General features: G+C 46.5%; 14 non-coding genes and 3 pseudogenes across 14 annotated transcripts; 7 read left to right on the plus strand and 10 right to left on the minus strand.

The window, feature by feature from the left end:
• The first annotated feature begins 2,799 nt into the window (after positions 1-2,799).
• On the plus strand, positions 2,800-2,963 carry LOC134988130 (U1 spliceosomal RNA). Its single transcript, XR_010193657.1, has one exon. It is a non-coding gene; the product is annotated as a U1 spliceosomal RNA (small nuclear RNA).
• Positions 2,964-3,115: 152 nt separating this feature from the next.
• Positions 3,116-3,278, plus strand: LOC134987998 (U1 spliceosomal RNA). Its single transcript, XR_010193538.1, has one exon. It is a non-coding gene; the product is annotated as a U1 spliceosomal RNA (small nuclear RNA).
• Positions 3,279-3,949: 671 nt separating this feature from the next.
• LOC134987994 (U1 spliceosomal RNA) lies at positions 3,950-4,113 on the plus strand. Its single transcript, XR_010193534.1, has one exon. It is a non-coding gene; the product is annotated as a U1 spliceosomal RNA (small nuclear RNA).
• Positions 4,114-4,265: 152 nt separating this feature from the next.
• On the plus strand, positions 4,266-4,428 carry LOC134987996 (U1 spliceosomal RNA). Its single transcript, XR_010193536.1, has one exon. It is a non-coding gene; the product is annotated as a U1 spliceosomal RNA (small nuclear RNA).
• Positions 4,429-5,101: 673 nt separating this feature from the next.
• LOC134987973 (U1 spliceosomal RNA) lies at positions 5,102-5,265 on the plus strand. The gene has a single exon (XR_010193513.1). It is a non-coding gene; the product is annotated as a U1 spliceosomal RNA (small nuclear RNA).
• A 152-nt stretch (positions 5,266-5,417) lies between these two features.
• LOC134988004 (U1 spliceosomal RNA) lies at positions 5,418-5,580 on the plus strand. The gene has a single exon (XR_010193544.1). It is a non-coding gene; the product is annotated as a U1 spliceosomal RNA (small nuclear RNA).
• A 3,103-nt stretch (positions 5,581-8,683) lies between these two features.
• Positions 8,684-8,847, minus strand: LOC134988104 (U1 spliceosomal RNA). Its single transcript, XR_010193631.1, has one exon. It is a non-coding gene; the product is annotated as a U1 spliceosomal RNA (small nuclear RNA).
• Positions 8,848-9,539: 692 nt separating this feature from the next.
• On the minus strand, positions 9,540-9,681 carry LOC134988023 (U1 spliceosomal RNA; annotated as a pseudogene).
• A 152-nt stretch (positions 9,682-9,833) lies between these two features.
• Positions 9,834-9,997, minus strand: LOC134987990 (U1 spliceosomal RNA). The gene has a single exon (XR_010193529.1). It is a non-coding gene; the product is annotated as a U1 spliceosomal RNA (small nuclear RNA).
• Positions 9,998-10,689: 692 nt separating this feature from the next.
• Positions 10,690-10,831, minus strand: LOC134988024 (U1 spliceosomal RNA; annotated as a pseudogene).
• A 152-nt stretch (positions 10,832-10,983) lies between these two features.
• LOC134988026 (U1 spliceosomal RNA) lies at positions 10,984-11,147 on the minus strand. Its single transcript, XR_010193561.1, has one exon. It is a non-coding gene; the product is annotated as a U1 spliceosomal RNA (small nuclear RNA).
• Positions 11,148-17,889: 6,742 nt separating this feature from the next.
• LOC134988093 (U5 spliceosomal RNA) lies at positions 17,890-18,005 on the minus strand. Its single transcript, XR_010193621.1, has one exon. It is a non-coding gene; the product is annotated as a U5 spliceosomal RNA (small nuclear RNA).
• A 275-nt stretch (positions 18,006-18,280) lies between these two features.
• Positions 18,281-18,396, minus strand: LOC134988074 (U5 spliceosomal RNA). Its single transcript, XR_010193603.1, has one exon. It is a non-coding gene; the product is annotated as a U5 spliceosomal RNA (small nuclear RNA).
• Positions 18,397-18,670: 274 nt separating this feature from the next.
• LOC134988083 (U5 spliceosomal RNA) lies at positions 18,671-18,786 on the minus strand. Its single transcript, XR_010193611.1, has one exon. It is a non-coding gene; the product is annotated as a U5 spliceosomal RNA (small nuclear RNA).
• A 264-nt stretch (positions 18,787-19,050) lies between these two features.
• Positions 19,051-19,166, minus strand: LOC134988087 (U5 spliceosomal RNA). Its single transcript, XR_010193615.1, has one exon. It is a non-coding gene; the product is annotated as a U5 spliceosomal RNA (small nuclear RNA).
• Positions 19,167-19,436: 270 nt separating this feature from the next.
• Positions 19,437-19,552, minus strand: LOC134988071 (U5 spliceosomal RNA). Its single transcript, XR_010193599.1, has one exon. It is a non-coding gene; the product is annotated as a U5 spliceosomal RNA (small nuclear RNA).
• A 144-nt stretch (positions 19,553-19,696) lies between these two features.
• On the plus strand, positions 19,697-19,824 carry LOC134988070 (U1 spliceosomal RNA; annotated as a pseudogene).
• The last annotated feature ends 491 nt before the right edge of the window (positions 19,825-20,315 follow it).

Raw genomic sequence — 20,315 nt, forward strand, 5'->3', positions numbered from 1 at the left:
ATTTATAGTGTAGGCTGGCCTGTGCTGTAGTTCTTGAACTGTACTATACCGTCAGCATTTGTATTGTGTTTTGGCTGTGCCGCAACGCGGTACTTATGTGTGTAATGTTTATGTATGTTTTTTTGCTTCTTTATGTGCATCGGTCCTACAAGTACTGAAAGCTCTTCTCCCATCTCCCTTTTCTGAAAAGCCATTTAATATATGGGCCCTCATTCCGAGTTGTTCGCTCGCAAGGCGAATGTAGCAGAGTTACACACGCTAAGCCGCCGCCTACTGGGAGTGAATCTTAGCTTCTTAAAATTGCGACCGACGTACGCGCAATATTGCGATTACAAACGAGTTAGCAGTTTCTGAGTAGCTTCAGACTTACTCTGCCTGTGCGATCAGTTCAGTGCTTTTCGTTCCTGGCTGACGTCATAAACACACCCAGCGTTCGCCCAGGCACTCCCACCGTTTCTCCGGCCACTCCTGCGTTTTTTCCGGAAACTGTAGCGTTTCCAGCCACACGCCCCTAAAACGCCGTGCATCCGCCCAGTAACACCCATTTCCTGTCAATCACAATGCGAACGTCGGAGCGATGAAAATGCCGTGAGTAAACTTACTTTCTTCATAGTAAAGTTACTTGGCGCAGTCGCAGTGCGAACATTGCGCATGCGCACTAAGAGAATTCTCACTGCGATGCGATGAAAATCTCCGAGCGAACAACTCGGAATGAGGGCCCTGGTTCCCAGATAGGGGACATATCAGATATTGGATTTCAAAAGCATCAAATATCATACCACTTTTATTGCCATCAAAGATAAACATTGATTGTTTTCAGATATTGGCTTGAAAAAGCAGTCTTTATTGACATAAAAAAAAACATACATAAACATTACACACATAAATACAGTGTTGCAGCACAGCCAAAACACAATACAAATGCTGACGGTATAGTACAGTTCAAGAACTACAGCACAGGCCAGCCTACACTATAAATCATGAACTGCACTATACATTTAAACTATACAATAATACAACAGTTAATAAGGCTATGGGTGTGGAGTGTAAGAGGGTGAGGGATTCACAAAACCGAAGCTTTATTGTAACACAGACACATATAAGGGGAGGGTCAATAAATAGAAAGATATCCTTTACTATAGAATGTAGTCCAATCCGACCTCTGTGCTCTTCCACAACTGAAAAACAGATAGTGTTCCCAAGCCTTCCATCCTGGAATATCTTTGGTCTTTCGCCAATGAAGAAAACAATCCCTCCCTCCAGCAGACCCTTCAACCACGATACAAGATCACAGCCAAAAGGCCGAGAAGCAACTACACTTGAGCTTAACAAAAATGGCTAAAACTTAGTGGAGGAAAGTGCAGTGCACCAAAACATAAGCTGACACAATCATGGAGAATGCGCCAGCATATATGCTCTTCTATCTATATTTTGCAAACCTGCTCTTGTCCCCTCCAGCTGCTCTATGTAGATTTAACGTCTGGCAAGGTGCATAACCCACTGACAAGCAGGCACACTCCTGCATGAGTTTTCTCTCTCACTAGCTGGATGATACACAATCATTTGCATGTGCTCCACCTCCGACACACCACCCACCCAACCACCCAGCTCTAGCTGGCTTGGCTCTAGCACATGGGTCTTCATCCTGTGGCCCTCCAGCTGCTGTGAAACTACACATCCCAGCATGCCCTGCCACAGTTTTGCTATTAAGGTATGCTAAAACTGAGGCAGGGCATGCTGGGATGTGTAGTTCCACAGCAGCTGGAGGGTCGCAGGTTGAAGACCCATGTTTTAGCATGCCTGTTCTATGATGCATGTCTAGCAGGCATTTGCTGACTGTCACTTGAGGGAGACACACATCAGGAGATGCAGCATATCGGAGGTCTTCGATGCCTTTCCAGCAAATGCACACCACCTGCTGCTGGTCTGGACACAAAACAATGCCCACAATCGAAGTCCCAAAATGCCCAACTACAGGATTCATGTAAGTAGTGAATTTAGGAATGAATTTAGAAGTAGGAAATTAAGTTAGTTCACAAGTACATTCAAATTCAGATCTAAAGACTAAACACAAAACACAAAATAAGACTCCACAGAGCAATTATCAGGTGTCTTTATCAATTGTTGCATTTAAAAAATCAAGCAATTAGGGAACACAATGTTGCGACAATCTAACCCTATTTGCAAAATAGTACTAAATAAGTTTGTCGATGTAAGACATTTGCAAAGGCGCAAACAAAACACGCTGGAAAATGCAACTGAATCTGTTTTTGGAGGTTAGAATAGATGCAGGATCAAGTAGCTCAATGGGTAGGGTGTTTGATTAGAATTCAACAGGTTATAGGTTTGAATCCTGGGTATGATAGTTTGAGGTGTTATTTAATAAAGCATGTTTATATATTAGTCACACATGGCTTACTTGTACAAATGGCATGTCACCAGTTAGTGCTGACTGCTGATATGCCCTTTGCACAAACATGCCATGTGTGACTGTATATGCATTTAAGGAGTGCACCCCGGCAATACCACAAACCATTGAGTGCCAAGTATACTAGATATATCTTCATATCTCATGTGCTTTCTCTGAGACCAATCTTGTTATGCCCCTTCCCCAGAAGGCATGCACCTTTTGTCCATATTGCAAAAATGGGGAGGGGGGGGGCATATAATTATCTGTCACAGGGCACCAAAAAGTCTAGTTATGGCTCTGGTATGCATTATGTAATCTGGCAGACCATCTCTCCTTTACTTGACAGAGATGTGCCTGAGCAGCGGCCCTCCCCAGCCCTATCCCAAATCATACTTATTTTGCATAGGAGATACCATGGTCATGAAGATTGTTCTCCCAGGGTGAGGTTCATTCATTGCATTCTGGGTATGCTGACCCCTGTGATTTCCCCAAATGTGGGAAACTCGACTGCATTATTTGTGGTAGTGGGGGACTGTGTTTGTGCTTTCCTCTGGTCAGCTCTGGTAAAAGTCAGATTTCTTTGTCTCAGATCTTCCTCTAGCCTTGTTCTTCTTTCGAGAATTCCCTTGTGCTGCCTCAGTTGGATCTCCTTCACTTGACAGGGGGGTACCCGAGCAGCGACCCTCCCCAGCTCTAGCCCAACTCCTACTTACCTGCCAGGTGAGATACTATGATCATGAAGGTGCTTCTCCCAGGGCAAGGCTCACCCATTGCACTCTGGGTGTGCTGCTCCTGCGATTTCCCCAAATGTGGGAAACTTGACTGCATAATTTGTGTTTCCCCTGGTCGGCTCTCGTATAAATCAGATCTCTTTGTCTCAGGTCTCTCTCCAGCCTAGTTTGCTGTCTGTTTCCACTTCTCTTTTCTTGAGCCGCTCCCTTCTATGCCCTTGCGCACTATCCTTACTTCTCCCGTCTGCTTACTTTGTGCCTTCCAAAGCACAATGCAAACTACAGGTAGTGCTGCAGGGCCCACACCCTTTTACTTGCCGTACAGAGCAGCTCTAGAGCTGTTACAGTGCCCAGCTGCTGCAAGAAATCAGCTTGTATGCTTCAGGGGCTGGGGCATAGCCAACATGAGCCCCACACCGAAGGAGGGTGGAGGTGTTTAATGCGAACTAGGGGTCATCCAAGCACCGCAAAAGGCCGCCATGCCCTGCACGCCCCTTTTCTCTTTTCATATGCAGACGAGGGTTGAAGCCAACTTTGACCCACTGCTTGGATGACATCACCATATGCAAATCCATCTGCTGCAGGCCTTCCCCCAGGAATGCTTGCACTAGTTGTTGCATTTGGTTTGTTGTTTGGGGGTGCTTCAGTATTAGGCAGCCTTCTGCCCTCCCATGTTCATCTGAAAATATGTGTTCTCCCTGCAGTTGTTGTCCCCAGATGAGAGTTCCCTTGTGCTGCCTCAGTTGAATCTCCTTTACTTGACAGAGATGTGCCTGAGCAGCGGCCCTCCCCAGCCCTATCCCAAATCATACTTATTTTGCATAGGCGATACCATGGTCATGAAGATTGTTCTCCAAGGCTGAGGTTCATTCATTGCATTCTGGGTATGCTGACCCCTGTGATTTCCCCAAATGTGGGAAACTTGACTGCATTATTTGTTGTAGTGGGGGACTGTGTTTGTGTTTTCCTCTGGTCAGCTCTGGTAAAAGTCACATTTTTTTGTCTCAGATCTTCCTCTAGCCTTGTTCTTCTTTCGAGAGTTCCCTTGTGCTGCCTCAGTTGGATCTCCTTCACTTGACAGGGGGGTGCCCGAGCAGCGACCCTCCCAAGCTCTAGCCCAACTCCTACTTACCTGCCAGGTGAGATACTATGATCATGAAGGTGCTTCTCCCAGGGCAAGGCTCACCCATTGCACTCTGGGTGTGCTGCCCCTGCGATTTCCCCAAATGTGGGAAACTTGACTGCAGAATTTGTGTTTCCCCTGGTCGGCTCTCGTGTAATTCAGATCTCTTTGTCTCAGGTCTCTCTCCAGCCTAGTTTGCTGTCTGTTTCCACTTCTTTTTTCTTGAGCCCCTCCCTTTTATACCCTTGTGCACTATCCTGACTTCTCCTCCTGTCTGCTTACTTTGTGCCTTCCAATGCACAATGCAAACTACAGGTAGTGCTGCAGGGCCCACAACCTTTTACTTGCCTTACAGAGCAGCTCTGGAGCTGTTACAGTGCCAAGCTGCCGCAAGAAATCAGCTTGAATGCTTCAGGGGCTGGGGCATGGCCAACATGAGACCCACACCGAAGGAGGGTGGGGGTGTTTAATGCAAACTAAGGGTCATCCAAGCGCCGCAAAAGGCCGCCATGCCCTGCATGCCCCTTTTCTCTTTTCATATGCAGACGAGGGTTGAAGCCAACTTTGACCCACTGCTTGGATGACATCACCATATAAAAATCCATCTGCGGCAGGCCTTCCCCAGGAATGCTTGCACTAGTTGTTGCATTTGGTTTGTTGTTTGGGGGTGCTTCAGTATTAGGCAGCCTTCTGCCCTCCCATGTTCATCTGAAAATATGTGTTCTCCCTGCAGTTGTTGTCCCCAGATGAGAGTTCCCTTGTGCTGCCTCAGTTGAATCTCCTTTACTTGACAGAGATGTGCCTGAGCAGCGGCCCTCCCCAGCCCTATTCCAAATCATACTTATTTTGCATAGGAGATACCATGGTCATGAAGATTATTCTCCCAGGGTGAGGTTCATTCATTGCATTCTGGGTATGCTGACCCCTGTGATTTCCCCAAATGTGGGTAACTCGACTGCATTATTTGTGGTAGTGGGGGACTGTGTTTGTGTTTTCCTCTGGTCAGCTCTGGTAAAAGTCAGATTTCTTTGTCTCAGATCTTCCTCTAGCCTTGTTCTTCTTTCGAGAGTTCCCTTGTGCTGCCTCAGTTGGATCTCCTTCACTTGACAGGGGGGTGCCCGAGCAGCGACCCTCCCCAGCTCAAGCCCAACTCCTACTTACCTGCCAGGTGAGATACTATGATCATGAAGGTGCTTCTCCCAGGGCAAGGCTCACCCATTGCACTCTGGGTGTGCTGCCCCTGCGATTTCCCCAAATGTGGGAAACTTGACTGCATAATTTGTGTTTCCCCTGGTCGGCTCTCGTATAATTCAGATCTCTTTGTCTCAGGTCTCTCTCCAGCCTAGTTTGCTGTCTGTTTCCACTTCTTTTTTCTTCAGCCCCTCCCTTTTATACCCTTGTGCACTATCCTGACTTCTCCTCCTGTCTGCTTACTTTGTGCCTTCCAATGCACAATGCAAACTACACACCCTTTTACTTGCCTTACAGAGCAGCTCTGGAGCTGTTACAGTGCCAAGCTGCTGCAAGAAATCAGCTTGAATGCTTCAGGGGATGGGGCATGGCCAACATGAGCCCCACACCAAAGGAGGGTGGGGGTGTTTAATGCGAACTAGGGGTCATCCAAGCACTGCAAAAGGCCGCCATGCCCTGCATGCCCCTTTTCTCTTTTCATATGCAAATGAGGGTTCCAGCCAACTTTGGCCCACTGCTTGGATGACATCACCGTATGCAAATCCGTCTTCTGCAGACCTTCCCCCAGGAATGCTTGTACTAGTTGTTGCATATGGTTTGATATTTGATGGTGCTTCAGTATTAGGCAGCCTTCCGCCCTCCCATGTTCATCTGAAAAGATGTGGTCTCCCTGCAGTTGTTGTCCCCAGACGAGAGTTCCCTTGTGCTTCCTCAGTTGAATCTCCTTAACTTGACGGGGGAGGGGCTGCCCGAGCAGCCACCCTCCCCAGCCCTATCCCAACTCATACTTATTTTGCATATGAGATCTCTTGATCATGAAGATTGTTCTCACAGGGTGAGGTTCATCCATTATATTTTAAAATAGGAAGGTACAAATTACATATTTGAATTGCATTTATGTGCTGGATTCAAATGTCCCCCCCCCCTTCCTTTCTCAATTGTGCCCGTCAGCAGCTATTCTAAGGTTGCTGCCAATGGGTGTGACACATTAATTTCTTCTGTGGGGTACACAGGACTCCACAAGGATTCACATTGGGGTGTAGAGTAGGATCTTGATCTGAGGCACCAACCGGCTCAAAGCTTTTGACTGTTCCCAAGATGCTCAGCGCATCCTCCTCTATAACCCCGCTTCCATGAACAGGGAGCTCAGTTTGTAGTTGGTGCCTTCAGTAGCAGGCCACTTAACAGGGGCCTGCCTCAGGCAGCCTATTCTTAGCTATTAATTTTGACAAGAAAAGAAGAACTTGTTTTATGAGAATCTACAAGGGCTGCAGCAGGCTAGGTCTAATAGACATCTTTACTGCAGCTTCATCACTCCCAGCGGCGCTGTATACTCCCGTGCCCTGGTTGCTGGGTCACTGCAGCGGAGGCTCCGGTTTCTTCCTAAGGTCAGTCACACACGCACCGCCCTTCCGGATCACGAGGCCGCTGATTGAAGGGGAGCGTGGCCGTAGGGGGTGGACCGTGTGTGCACTGGCGTGGACACTGATTACTGGGCAGCCGCTCCACGAGCCACCAGGTACAGTTAAGGAGCACAGGTCTGGGGTTTTTTCTCCCATATTAAACCAATTTTGTACTGCCCGCAGCGCATTGTGATAGGTAATAGGGCCTGATTCAGGTTGGATTGCAATCACAGTAAGCGATCCAACTGCAAAAATTGCTAAGAGCATACGCATGTGCCTGCATTTTCTGCGGCACCCCGCAGAGAATGCGATCGCCTCTGCCTGTCAATCGGGGCAGGGGGGGAGAGGGGGGTCAGCAACACTCCATTTCCAAGTCAGGGATGGAGCGGTGCGGGGGCAAGGCTTCAAAATGGGGTCTGCAACGGAGGAGACACAGGGGGCGTGGTCACAGCGGCTGTATGACATCACATTCAGCCGCTGTGATCACAAAAATGGTGGCGGCTTCCTGCGCGCACATACAGTCTGCACCAGCAGGAGGCTACACCATTTTTTATGATCACGCTGAACTGCAGTGCGACTGCAATTACATATTGGTCAAGAAGGGAGGCGTCATGCTGGGTGGCCATGTCCTGTCACTGTGCAGGAGCCAGCACCGCTCACACACTAGTCCCCGGGTGAAGCCCCCAACCCCCGGGACACCCGGAGCAACAAAATGTAGATTCAGGCCACCAGGCCACGCCCCTACCTATGAAACCATGCCTCCTTTTTACCATTGCGCTGCTTATCTGCGCGCACTGCATTACAATCTCCTTCGCCACCTCTCTGGGTGTCACCAGTGATAGTGACACCTCTGCCATGCTTGTAGCAGCTGGTCCTAAGATCTACGCCTCAAGCCCTGAGTGTTTGCCCTTGTGACTTGTTGATCATCATAGCGAAGCAGATGCTTACAGAAAACTGCAGGGGCTTAGATTGAAAATAAAAAAATATATGGGTATAAGGTAGAGAGGAGCGGGTTCGGTTCTCCGAGAACCGAATTCCCCACGAACTCCACGTGGTTTACACTGGTCCGAGGCAGGCTCGGTTGTTCCCGCCTGACTCGGAAAACCTGAACAAGGGAAAATGTCATCATCCCGCTGTCGGATTCTCGCGAGATTCGGATTTCATATAAAGAGCTGCGCGTTGCCGCCATTTTTACTCGTGCATTGAAGAGGGAGCGGAGAGGACGTGGCTATGTTCTCTCAGTGGAAATCTCAATATCAGTGCTCAGTATCAGTGGTTACTTATTGCTGCTCACTATCACTGCTCATTACATTGTGGTGTTCTGTATACTACAGTAACATAGTAATATAGTAACATATAGTAATATAGTTTTTGAGGTTGAAAAGAGGCAAATTGCCCATCGTGTTCAACCTGTTTTAAGTTGTGATGATTCTACATACTTGCTGAATAATGTTTTATGACTAGTTAACTACTACAACTCATGTTACCCCCGGATTAACCATGTTGATATTTTAAGTATTATAACCTTGGATAGCTTTTTCATTCAGAAATGTATCCATTCCTTTTTTAAATCCAATTACAGAGTCCGCCATTACCACCTTCCCTGGCAGGGAATTCCACATCCTGATTGCCCTAACAGTGAAGATCATAGTATCTCACCTGGCAGGTAAGTAGGAGTTGGGCTAGAGCTGTGGAGGATTGCTGCTTGGGCACCCCCTGTCAAGTGAAGGAGATCCAACTGAGGCAGCACAAGGGAACTCTCGAAAGAAGAACAAGGCTAGAGGAAGATCTAAGACAAAGAAATCTGACTTTTACCAGAGCTGACCAGAGGAAAGCACAAACACAGTCCCCCACTACCACAAATAATGCAGTCGAGTTTCCCACATTTGGGGAAATCACAGGGGTCAGCATACCCAGAATGCAATGAATGAACCTCACCCTGGGAGAACAATCTTCATGACCAAGGTATCTCCTATGCAAAATAAGTATGATTTGGGATAGGGCTGGGGAGGGCCACTGCTCAGGCACATCTCTGTCAAGTAAAGGAGATTCAACTGAGGCAGCACAAGGGAACTCTCATCTGGGGACAACAACTGCAGGGAGAACACATATTTTCAGATGAACATGGGAGGGCAGAAGGCTGCCTAAAACTGAAGCACCCCCAAACAACGAACCAAATGCAACAACTAGTGCAAGCATTCCTGGGGGAAGGCCTGCAGCAGATGGATTTGCATATGGTGATGTCATCCAAGCAGTGGGTCAAAGTTGGCTTCAACCCTCGTCTGCATATGAAAAGAAAAAAGGGGTGTGCAGGGCATGGCGGCCTTTTGCGGCGCTTGGATGACCCCTAGTTCGCATTAAACACCTCCACCCTCCTTCGGTGTGGGGCTCATGTTGGCTATGCCCCAGCCCCTGAAGCATTCAAGCTGATTTCTTGCAGCAGCTGGGCACTGTAACAGCTCCAGAGCTGCTCTGTAAAGCAAGTAAAAGGGTGTGGGCCCTGCAGCACTACCTGTAGTTTGCATTGTGCGTTGGAAGGCACAAAGTAAGCAGACGGGAGAAGTCAGGATAGTGCACAAGGGTATAGAAGGGAGGGCCTCAAGAAAAAAGAAGTGGAAACAGACAGCAAACTAGGCTGGAGAGAGACCTGAGACAAAGAGATCTGAATTATATGAGAGCCGACCAGGGGAAACACAAATTATGCAGTCAAGTTTCCCACATTTGGGGAAATCGCAGGGGCAGCACACCCAGAGTGCAATGGGTGAGCCTTGCCCTGGGAGAAGCATCTTCATGATCATAGTATCTCACCTGGCAGGTAAGTAGGAGTTGGGCTAGAGCTGGGGAGGGTCGCTGCTCGGGCACCCCCCTGTCAAGTGAAGGAGATCCAACTGAGGCAGCACAAGGGAACTCTCGAAAGAAGAACAAGGCTAGAGGAAGATCTGAGACAAAGAAATCTGACTTTTACCAGAGCTGACCAGAGGAAAGCACAAACACAGTCCCCCACTACCACAAATAATGCAGTTGAGTTTCCCACATTTGGGGAAATCACAGGGGTCAGCATACCCAGAATGCAATGAATGAACCTAACCCTGGGAGAACAATCTTCATGACCATGGTATCTCCTATGCAAAATAAGTATGATTTGGGATAGGGCTGGGGAGGGCCGCTGCTCAGGCACATCTCTGTCAAGTAAAGGAGATTCAACTGAGGCAGCACAAGGGAACTCTCATCTGGGGACAACAACTGCAGGGAGAACACATATTTTCAGATGAACATGGGAGGGCAGAAGGCTGCCTAATACTGAAGCACCCCCAAACAACAAACCAAATGCAACAACTAGTGCAAGCATTCCTGGGGGAAGGCCTGCAGCAGATGGATTTGAATATGGTGATGTCATCCAAGCAGTGGGTCAAAGTTGGCTTCAACCCTCGTCTGCATATGAAAAGAATAAAGGGGTGTGCAGGGCATGGCGGCCTTTTGCGGCGCTTGGATGACCCCTAGTTCGCATTAAACACCTCCACCCTCCTTCGGTGTGGGGCTCATGTTGGCTATGCCCCAGCCCCTGAAGCATTCAGGCTGATTTCTTGCAGCAGCTGGGCACTGTAACAGCTCCAGAGCTGCTCTGTAAAGCAAGTAAAAGGGTGTGGGCCCTGCAGCACTACCTGTAGTTTGTATTGTGCATTGGAAGGCACAAAGTAAGCAGACGGGAGAAGTCAGGATAGTGCACAAGGGTATAGAAGGGAGGGGCTCAAGAAAAAAGAAGTGGAAACAGACAGCAAACTAGGCTGGAGAGAGACCTGAGACAAAGAGATCTGAATTATATGAGAGCCGACCAGGGGAAACACAAATTATGCAGTCAAGTTTCCCACATTTGGGGAAATCGCAGGGGCAGCACACCCAGAGTGCAATGGGTGAGCCTTGCCCTGGGAGAAGCATCTTCATGATCATAGTATCTCACCTGGCAGGTAAGTAGGAGTTGGGCTAGAGCTGGGGAGGGTCGCTGCTCGGGCACCCCCCTGTCAAGTGAAGGAGATCCAACTGAGGCAGCACAAGGGAACTCTCGAAAGAAGAACAAGGCTAGAGGAAGATCTGAGACAAAGAAATCTGACTTTTACCAGAGCTGACCAGAGGAAAGCACAAACACAGTCCCCCACTACCACAAATAATGCAGTTGAGTTTCCCACATTTGGGGAAATCACAGGGGTCAGCATACCCAGAATGCAATGAATTAACCTAACCCTGGGAGAACAATCTTCATGACCATGGTATCTCCTATGCAAAATAAGTATGATTTGGGATAGGGCTGGGGAGGGCCGCTGCTCAGGCACATCTCTGTCAAGTAAAGGAGATTCAACTGAGGCAGCACAAGGGAACTCTCATCTGGGGACAACAACTGCAGGGAGAACACATATTTTCAGATGAACATGGGAGGGCAGAAGGCTGCCTAATACTGAAGCACCCCCAAACAACAAACCAAATGCAACAACTAGTGCAAGCATTCCTGGGGGAAGGCCTGCCGCAGATGGATTTGCATATGGTGATGTCATCCAAGCAGTGGGTCAAAGTTGGTTCAAACACCTTTGCAAAGTTCTATAAGTTTGATACCCTGGCTGAGGAGGACCTCCTGTTTGCTCAATCGGTGCTGCAAAGTCATCCGCACTCTCCTGCCCGTTTGGGAGCTTTGGTATAATCCCCATGGTCCTTTCGGAGTCCCCAGCATCCTCTAGGACGTAAGAGAAAATAAGATTTTAAACCTACCGGTAAATCTTTTTCTCGTAGTCCGTAGAGGATGCTGGGTGCCCGTCCCAAGTGCGGTCTACTTCTGCAAGACTTGTATATAGTTATTGCTTACATAAGGGTTATATGTTAGTTTTCATCGGTCTTGGACTGATGCTATGTTGTTTTCATACTGTTAACTGGGTAGTATATCACAAGTTATACGGTGTGATTGGTGTGGCTGGTATGAATCTTGACCTTGGATTAACAAAAATCCTTTCCTCGTACTGTCCGTCTCCTCTGGGCACAGTTTCTCTAACTGAGGTATGGAGGAGGGGCATAGAGGGAGGAGCCAGTGCACACCCAGATCTAAAGTCTTTCTTAAAGTGCCCATGTCTGCTGCGGAGCCCGTCTATCCCCCATGGTCCTTACGGAGTCCCCATCATCCTCTACGGACTACGAGAAAAAAAAATTACCGGTAGGTTTAAAATGTTATTTTTTTCTCTGCAACCCACTGCTAAATTGTGCTTCCTAGCTGTTTTTTATAAAATCACTTAATTAAATCTAACTCTGATTACGTCAGAGAAGGCCAGGTACCCTACACCATAAGAGGGGGTTTGAAATTTTGACTTGTCTACTTAAAGATCACCAAAATCTGATGACAAGGTCAATTACATCCCTGGGTGGGATTGAACCACCAACCTTTTGGTTAATAGCCCATGTAAGTGCAAGAAATCCTGAAGCACTCACTCATCATGGGAAAGTACCAATGTGTTTCTTACAAAAATTCTCCAGATTATTGACTTTTTAAAGTTTTTCTAGGAAACGTTCTAGATGAATGCTTATTAGCCTTTGTCAGTATTGACTTTCGCAAGGTGTCTCTGTGGCGCAATCGGTTAGCATGTTTGGCTATTAACCAAAAGGTTGGTGGTTCAATCCCACCCAGGGATGTAATTGACCTTGTAATCAGATTTTGGTGATCTTTAAGTAGACAAGTCAAAATTTCAGAAACCTCCCTTATGGTGTAGGGTACCTGGCCTTCTCTGATGTAATCAGAGTTAGATTTGATTAAGTGATTTTATAAAAAAACAGCTAGGAAGCACAATTTAGCAGTGAGTTGCAGAGAAAAAAAATTATGCTGGCAGAAAAGTCCAATTGAGTGATTAAACAGCTCTTCATTTTCTGATTTTATGTTTATGCTAACAAATTTGCTCTCTGAAAAGTGTCCACAAAGCCAAGTCTCTGATTAACACCTTTGTAGGAATGGTTTTTCACCTATTACTGAATTAAACTTGCTTCATTGGAAAGGCATCAAAGATGCATCCTCATTTCAATGTCTACTGAAATAATACAGGTTGACACCAGGAAACGTCACTGCATCCTTGCTGCTTCCTCATGGGGAAGTCTGTTTAATGTGAAAACAAGGTGATATCTAATCAGCACACAGGTAAGGAATTAAGAAAATCTTTCTTTATGGGTGAAGATGTTTCTCACAAATTGTTGTCCCAATGCATCATTGAAATTCAAGATGGAAGATGATTTTCATATATCACTTGTACATTTTGCATTGCTCTTCTGGTGACAATGTAGTTTGTTTTTGTCAATTACCATTTCAGTAATAGGGTAAAGAAAATTAAGAGAATTTTTTAAAGAAAACAATGCTGTCAATATACTATTAAAACAAATTAAAATGATAAAAGTTATTGTACTTTAAGTAAAAATAAAAGTGCCAAAATATCAATCCCAGTTTTTGATTACTTTAATTATAAAAAAAAAATGCACATAGCAGAGGATAGTTTCGATCAATCGACCTCTGGGTTATGGGCCCAGCATGCTTCCATTGCACTACTCTGCTGCTCATGGAAGTGTCAGAGATCCTGAAGACTAAATTGATTAAAGGCCTAAAAGTACTGGACTATAAGGAAAGACTTACTAGGCTGAATATTTATACACTAGAAAAGAGGTGCCTAAGAGGAGATATTATTAATATCTTCAAATATGTAAAGATACATAACAAAGAGTTATCAGAGGAATTATTTATTAAAAGAACACGTGGTCACTCGCTGCGACTGGAGGAAAGTTCAGAACGCAATGGAGGAAAGGGTTCTTCACTGTTAGGGCAATCAGGATGTGGAATTCCCTGCCAGGGAAGGTGGTAATGGCGGACTCTGTAATTGGATTTAAAAAAGGAATGGATACATTTCTGAATGAAAAAGCTATCCAAGGTTATAATACTTAAAATATCAACATGGTTAATCCGGGGGTAACATGAGTTATAGTAGCTAACTAGTCATAAAACATTATTCAGCAAGTATGTAGAATCATCACAACTTAAAACAGGTTGAACACGATGGGCAATTTGCCTCTATTCAACCTCAAAAACTATGTTACTATATTACTATGTTATTGTAGTATACAGAACACCACAATGCAATGAGCAGTGATAGTGAGCACTGATGAGGATACTAGAACTGACACTGAGCAGCAAGATGCAGCACTGGACTATTAGTAATGTACTGTAGTATGCTGAGCAACACAATGCAGCACAAGACAATGAACAGTGATACTGAGCACTGATGAGGATACTACTGAGAACTGACACTGAGCAGGAGAGACACACTACTAGTATTACTGAGCAGCAATAAGTAACCACTGATACTGAGCACTGATATTGAGATTTCCACTGAGAGAACATAGCCACGTCCTCTCCGCTCTCTCTTCAATGCACGAGTAAAAATGGCAGCAACGCGCAGCTCTTTATATGGAATCCGAATCTCGCGAGAATCCGACAGCGGGATGATGACATTTTCCCTTGTTCAGGTTTTCCGAGTCAGGCGGGAACAACCGAGCCTGCCTCGGACCAGTGTAAACCACGTGGAGTTCGTGGGGAATTCGGTTCTCGGAGAACCGAACCCGCTCCTCTCTACCTTATACCCTATCAATTTTTTTATTTTCAATCTAAGCTCCTGCAGTTTTCTGTAAGCATCTGCTTCGCTATGATGATCAACAAGTCACAAGGGCAAACACTCAGGGTTTGAGGCGTAGATCTTAGGACCAGCTGCTACAAGCATGGCAGAGGTGTCACTATCACTGGTGACACCCAGAGAGGTGGCGAGGGAGATTGTAATGCAGTGCGCGCAGATAAGCAGTGCAATGGTAAAAAGGAGGCATGGTTTCATAGGTAGGGGCGTGGCCTGGTGGCCTGAATCTACATTTTGTTGCTCCGGGTGTCCCGGGGGTTGGGGGCTGCACCCGGGGACTAGTGTGTGAGCGGTGCTGGCTCCTGCAAAGTGACAGGGCATGGCCACCCAGCATGACGCCTCCCTTCTTGACCATGCTGTAATTGCAGTCGCACTGCAGTTCAGCGTGATCATAAAAAATGGTGTAGGCTCCTGCTGGTGCAGACTGTATGTGCGCGCAGGAAGCCGCCACCATTTTTGTGATCACAGCGGCTGAATGTGATGTCATACAGTCGCTGTGACCACGCCCCCTGTGTCTCCTCCGTTGCAGACCCCATTTTGAAGCCTTGCCCCCGCACCGCTCCATCCCTGACTTGGAAATGGAGTGTTGCTGACCCACCTCTCCCCCCCTTCCCCGCCCCGATTGACAGGCAGAGGCGATCACATTCTCTGCGGGGTGCCGCAGAAAATGCAGGCACATGCGTATGCTCTTAGCAATTTTTGCAGTTGGATCGCTTATTGTGATTGCAATCCAACCTGAATCAGGCCCTATTACCTATCACAGTGCGCTGCGGGCAGTACAAAATTGGGTTAATATAGGAGAAAACCCCCCAGACCTGTGCTCCTTAACTGTACCTGGTGGCTAGTGGAGCGGCTGCCCAGTAATCAGTGTCCACCGCAGTGCGCACACGGCCCACCCCCTACGGCCTCGCTCCCCTTCAGCAGCGGCCTCGTGATCCGGAAGGGTGGTGTGTGTGTGACTGACCTTAGGATGAAACCGGAGCCTCCGCTGCAGTGACCCAGCAACCAGGGCACGGGAGTATACAGCGCCGCTGGGAGTGATGAAGCTGCAGTAAAGATGTCTATTAGACCTAGCCTGCTGCAGCCCTTGTAGATTCTCATAAAACAAGTTCTTCTTTTCTTGTCAAAATTAATAGCTAAGAATAGGCTGCCTGAGGCAGGCCCCTGTTAATTGGCCTGCTACTGAAGGCACCAACTACAAACTGAGCTCCCTGTTCATGGAAGCGGGGTTATAGAGGAGAATGCACTGAGCTTCTTGGGAACAGTCAAAAGCTTTGAGCCGGTTGGTGCCTCAGATCAAGATCCTACTCTACACCCCAATGTGAATCCTTGTGGAGTCCAGTGTACCCCACAGAAGAAATTAATGTGTCACACCCATTGGCAGCAACCTTAGAATAGCTGCTGACGGGCACAATTGAGAAAGGAAGGGGGGGGGGACATTTGAATCCAGCACATAGATGCAATTCAAATATGTAATTCGTACCTTCCTATTTTAAAATATAATGGATGAACCTCACCCTGTGAGAACAATCTTCATGATCAAGAGATCTCATATGCAAAATAAATATGAGTTGGGATAGGGCTGGGGAGGGCTGCTCGGGCAGCACCTCCCCCGTCAAGTTAAGGAGATTCAACTGAGGAAGCACAAGGGAACTCTCGTCTGGGGACAACAACTGCAGGGAGACCACATCTTTTCAGATGAACATGGGAGGGCGGAAGGCTGCCTAATACTGAAGCACCATATGCAACAACTAGTACAAGCATTCCTGGGGGAAGGTCTGCAGCAGACGGATTTGCATACGGTGATGTTATCCAAGCAGTGGGCCAAAGTTGACTGGAACCCTCATCTGCATATGAAAAGAGAAAAGGGGCATGCAGGGCATGGCGGCCTTTTGCAGTGCTTGGATGACCCCTAGTTCACATTAAACACCCCCACCCTCCTTTGGTGTGGGGCTCATGTTGGCCATGCCCCATCCCCTGAAGCATTCAAGCTGATTTCTTGCAGCAGCTGGGCACTGTAACAGCTCCAGAGCTGTTCTGTAAGGCATGTAAAAGGGTGTGGGCCCTGCAGCACCACCTGTAGTTCGCATTGTGCGTTGGAAGGCACAAAGTAAGCAGACGGGAGGAGAAGTCAGGATAGTGCGCAAGGGCATTCTTTTCTCTTAGTCCGTAGAGGATGCTGGGGTCACATTAAGAACCATGGGGTATAGACGGGATCCGCAAGAGACATGGGCACTTTAAGACTTTCAAAGGGTGTGAACTGGCTCCTCCCTCTATGCCCCTCCTCCAGACTCCAGTTATAGGAACTGTGCCCAGGGAGACGGACATTTCGAGGAAAGGATTTATTGTTAAACTAAGGTGAGCATCTTACCAGCTCACACCTTAAACATGCCGCAGAACGTGGCATTCAACAGAACACAAGCCAACGGCATGAACAATTGCAGCAAAAAGCTGACCAGAACCATAACACAACATGTGTATAACCACAAGTAATAACTGCAGACACAGTATGGACTGGGACGGGTGCCCAGCATCCTCTACAGACTAAGAGAAAAGGATTTACCGGTAGGTATTAAAATCCTATTTTCTCATACGACCTAGAGGATGCTGGGGTCACATTAAGAACCATGGGGTTATACCAAAGCTCTTGAACGGGTGGGAGAGTGCGTACGACTCTGCAGCACCGAATGACCCAACTTAAGGTTATCATCAGCCAAGGTATCAAACTTGTAAAACTTAGCAAAAGTGTTTACTAAATAGCTGCTCGGCAAAGTTGCAATGCCGAGACTCCCCGACCAGCTGCCAAGGATGAACCCACCTTTCTAGTAGAATGGGTCTTCACCTACTTCAGTAACGGCAATCCTGCCGTGGAACGAGCATGCTGAATCTTACCACAGATCCAGCGCATAATGGTCTGCATGGAAGCAGGACACCAAATCCTGTTGGGAGCATACAGGACAAACAGAGCCTCTGTTTTCCTAATCTGAACCGTTCTGGTGACATACATTTTCAAAGTTCTGACCACAGCCAGAGACTTTGACTCAACGAAGGTGTCAGTGGCCAAAGGCACCATGTGGAAAGATGAACCACCTTCGGCAGAAATTGTTGACGTGTCCTCAATTCTGCTCTATCTTCATGAAAGATCAAATAAAGGCTCTTGTGATACTGCATGGTTTGTACTGTTTTCCATGTGCTCCCAGACCTTTAAGCAAGTAGCATGGTCAAGAAAGTTCTGTTTGAAAAGAAACAACATTTACTGTCATTGTTATGCAAATAAACTTACATTAAAGCTAACAAGAAAGCACACTCGTTCTGTCTTTAAACTGATAAAAGAAACCCCAATAATATGGGGCATGCAAAAATTGAGATAAAACTCAGTTTTGCTCCTCTCCACGGAAATCTTTAATAAAAGGCGAAATATTTGTTAGTTCTGAAGAGAAACCAGAGCATGACCAAGATTCCACCTGTCGCCTGAGTGCCATGCCAGCAGTTCTCATTCAGCTGAAAGTGAGCACCCAATTTGAATGAAAGAAAGCAGATTTCTCACCAGGCTTCCCCTTGCTATAAACATGGTTTGTACTCTTTTCCATGTGCTCCCAGATCTTTCAAGCAATTAGTGTGGTCAAGAAAGTTCTGTTTGAAAAGAAACAAACATTTACTGTCATTTCTATGCAAATGAGCTTACATTAAAGCACACTCGTTCTATCTTTAAACCGATAAAATAAAACCCCAATAAGATGGGGCATGCAAAAATTGAGATAAAACTCAGTTTTGCTCCTCTCCACGGAAATCTTTAGTAAAAGGCGAAAGATTTGTTCGTTCTGAAGAGAAACCAGAACATGACCAAGATTCCACCTGTCGCCTGAGTGCCATGCCAGCAGTCCTCATTCAGCTCAAAGTGAGCACCCAATTTGAAAGAAAGAAAGCAGATTTCTCACCAGGCTTCCCCTTGCTATAAACATGGTTTGTACTCTTTTCCATGTGCTCCCAGATCTTTCAAGCATTTAGTATAGTCAAGAAAGTTCTGTTTGAAAAGAAACAAACATTTACTGTCATTTCTATGCAAATGAGCTTACATTAAAGCACACTCGTTCTATCTTTAAACCGATAAAAGAAACCCCAATAAGACGGAGCATGCAAAAATTGAGATAAAACTCAGTTTTGCTCCTCTCCACGGAAATCTTTAGTAAAAGGCGAAAGATCTGTTTGTTTTGAAGAGAAACCAGAGTATGACCAAGATTCCACCTGTCGCCTGAGTGCCATGCCAGCAGTCCTCATTCAGCGCAAAGTGAGCACCCAATTTGAAAGAAAGAAAGCAGATTTCTCACCAGGCTTCCCCTTGCTATAAGCATGGTTTGTACTCTTTTCCATGTGCTCCCAGATCTTTCAAGCAATTAGAATGGTCAAGAAAGTTCTGCTTGAAAAGAAACAGACATTTATAGTCATTGTTATGCAAATAAACTTACATTAAAGCTAACAAGAAACTGATAAAAGAAACCCCAATAATATGGGGCATGCAAAAATTGAGATAAAACTCAGTTTTGCTCCTCTCCACAGAAATCTTTAATAAAAGGCGAAAGATTTGTTCGTTCTGAAGAGAAACCAGAGCATGACCAAGATTCCACCTGTCGCCTAAATGCTGTGCCAGCAGTCCTCATTCAGATCAAAGTGAGCGCCCAACTTGAAAGTAAGCAGATTTCTCACCTGGCTTCTCCTTGCTATAAGCATGGTTTGTACTGTATTCCATGTGCTCCCAGATCTTTCAAGCAAGTAGCATGGTCAAGAAAGTTCTGTTTGAAAAGAAACAAACATTTACTGTCATTTCTATGCAAATGAGCTTACATTAAAGCACACTCATTCTATCTTTAAACCGATAAAAGAAACCCCAAAAAGATGGGGCATGCAAAAATTGAGATAAAACTCGGTTTTGCTCCTCTCCACGGAAATCTTTAGTAAAAGGCGAAAGATTTGTTCGTTCTGAAGAGAAACCAGAGCATGACCAAGATTTTTATCTGAAAATATGTGTTCTCCCTGCAGTTGTTGTCCCCAGATGAGAGTTCCCTTGTGCTGCCTCAGTTGAATCTCCTTTACTTGACAGAGATGTGCCTGAGCAGCGGCCCTCCCCAGCCCTATCCCAAATCATACTTATTTTGCATAGGAGATACCATGGTCATGAAGATTGTTCTCCCAGGGTGAGGTTCATTCATTGCATTCTGGGTATGCTGACCCCTGTGATTTTCCCAAATGTGGGAAACTCGCTTTTATACCCTTGTGCACTATCCTGACTTCTCCTCCTGTCTGCTTACTTTGTGCCTTCCAATGCACAATGCAAACTACAGGTAGTGCTGCAGGGCCCACACCCTTTTACTTGCCTTACAGAGCAGCTCTGGAGCTGATACAGTGCCAAGCTGCTGCAAGAAATCAGCTTGAATGCTTCAGGGGATGGGGCATGGCCAACATGAGCCCCACACCGAAGGAGGGTGGGGGTGTTTAATGCAAACTAAGGGTCATCCAAGCGCCGCAAAAGGCCGCCATGCCCTGCATACCCCTTTTCTCTTTTCATATGCAGATGAGGGTTCCAGCCAACTTTGGCCCTCTGCTTGGATGACATCACCGTATGCAAATCCGTCTTCTGCAGAACTTCCCCCAGGAATGCTTGCACTAGTTGTTGCATTTGGTTTGTTGTTTGGGGGTGCTTCAGTATTAGGCAGCCTTCTGCCCTCCCATGTTCATCTGAAAATATGTGTTCTCCCTGCAGTT

This window comes from Pseudophryne corroboree, unplaced genomic scaffold, assembly GCF_028390025.1.
Source record: "Pseudophryne corroboree isolate aPseCor3 unplaced genomic scaffold, aPseCor3.hap2 scaffold_1023, whole genome shotgun sequence".
Lineage (NCBI taxonomy): Eukaryota > Metazoa > Chordata > Amphibia > Anura > Myobatrachidae > Pseudophryne > Pseudophryne corroboree.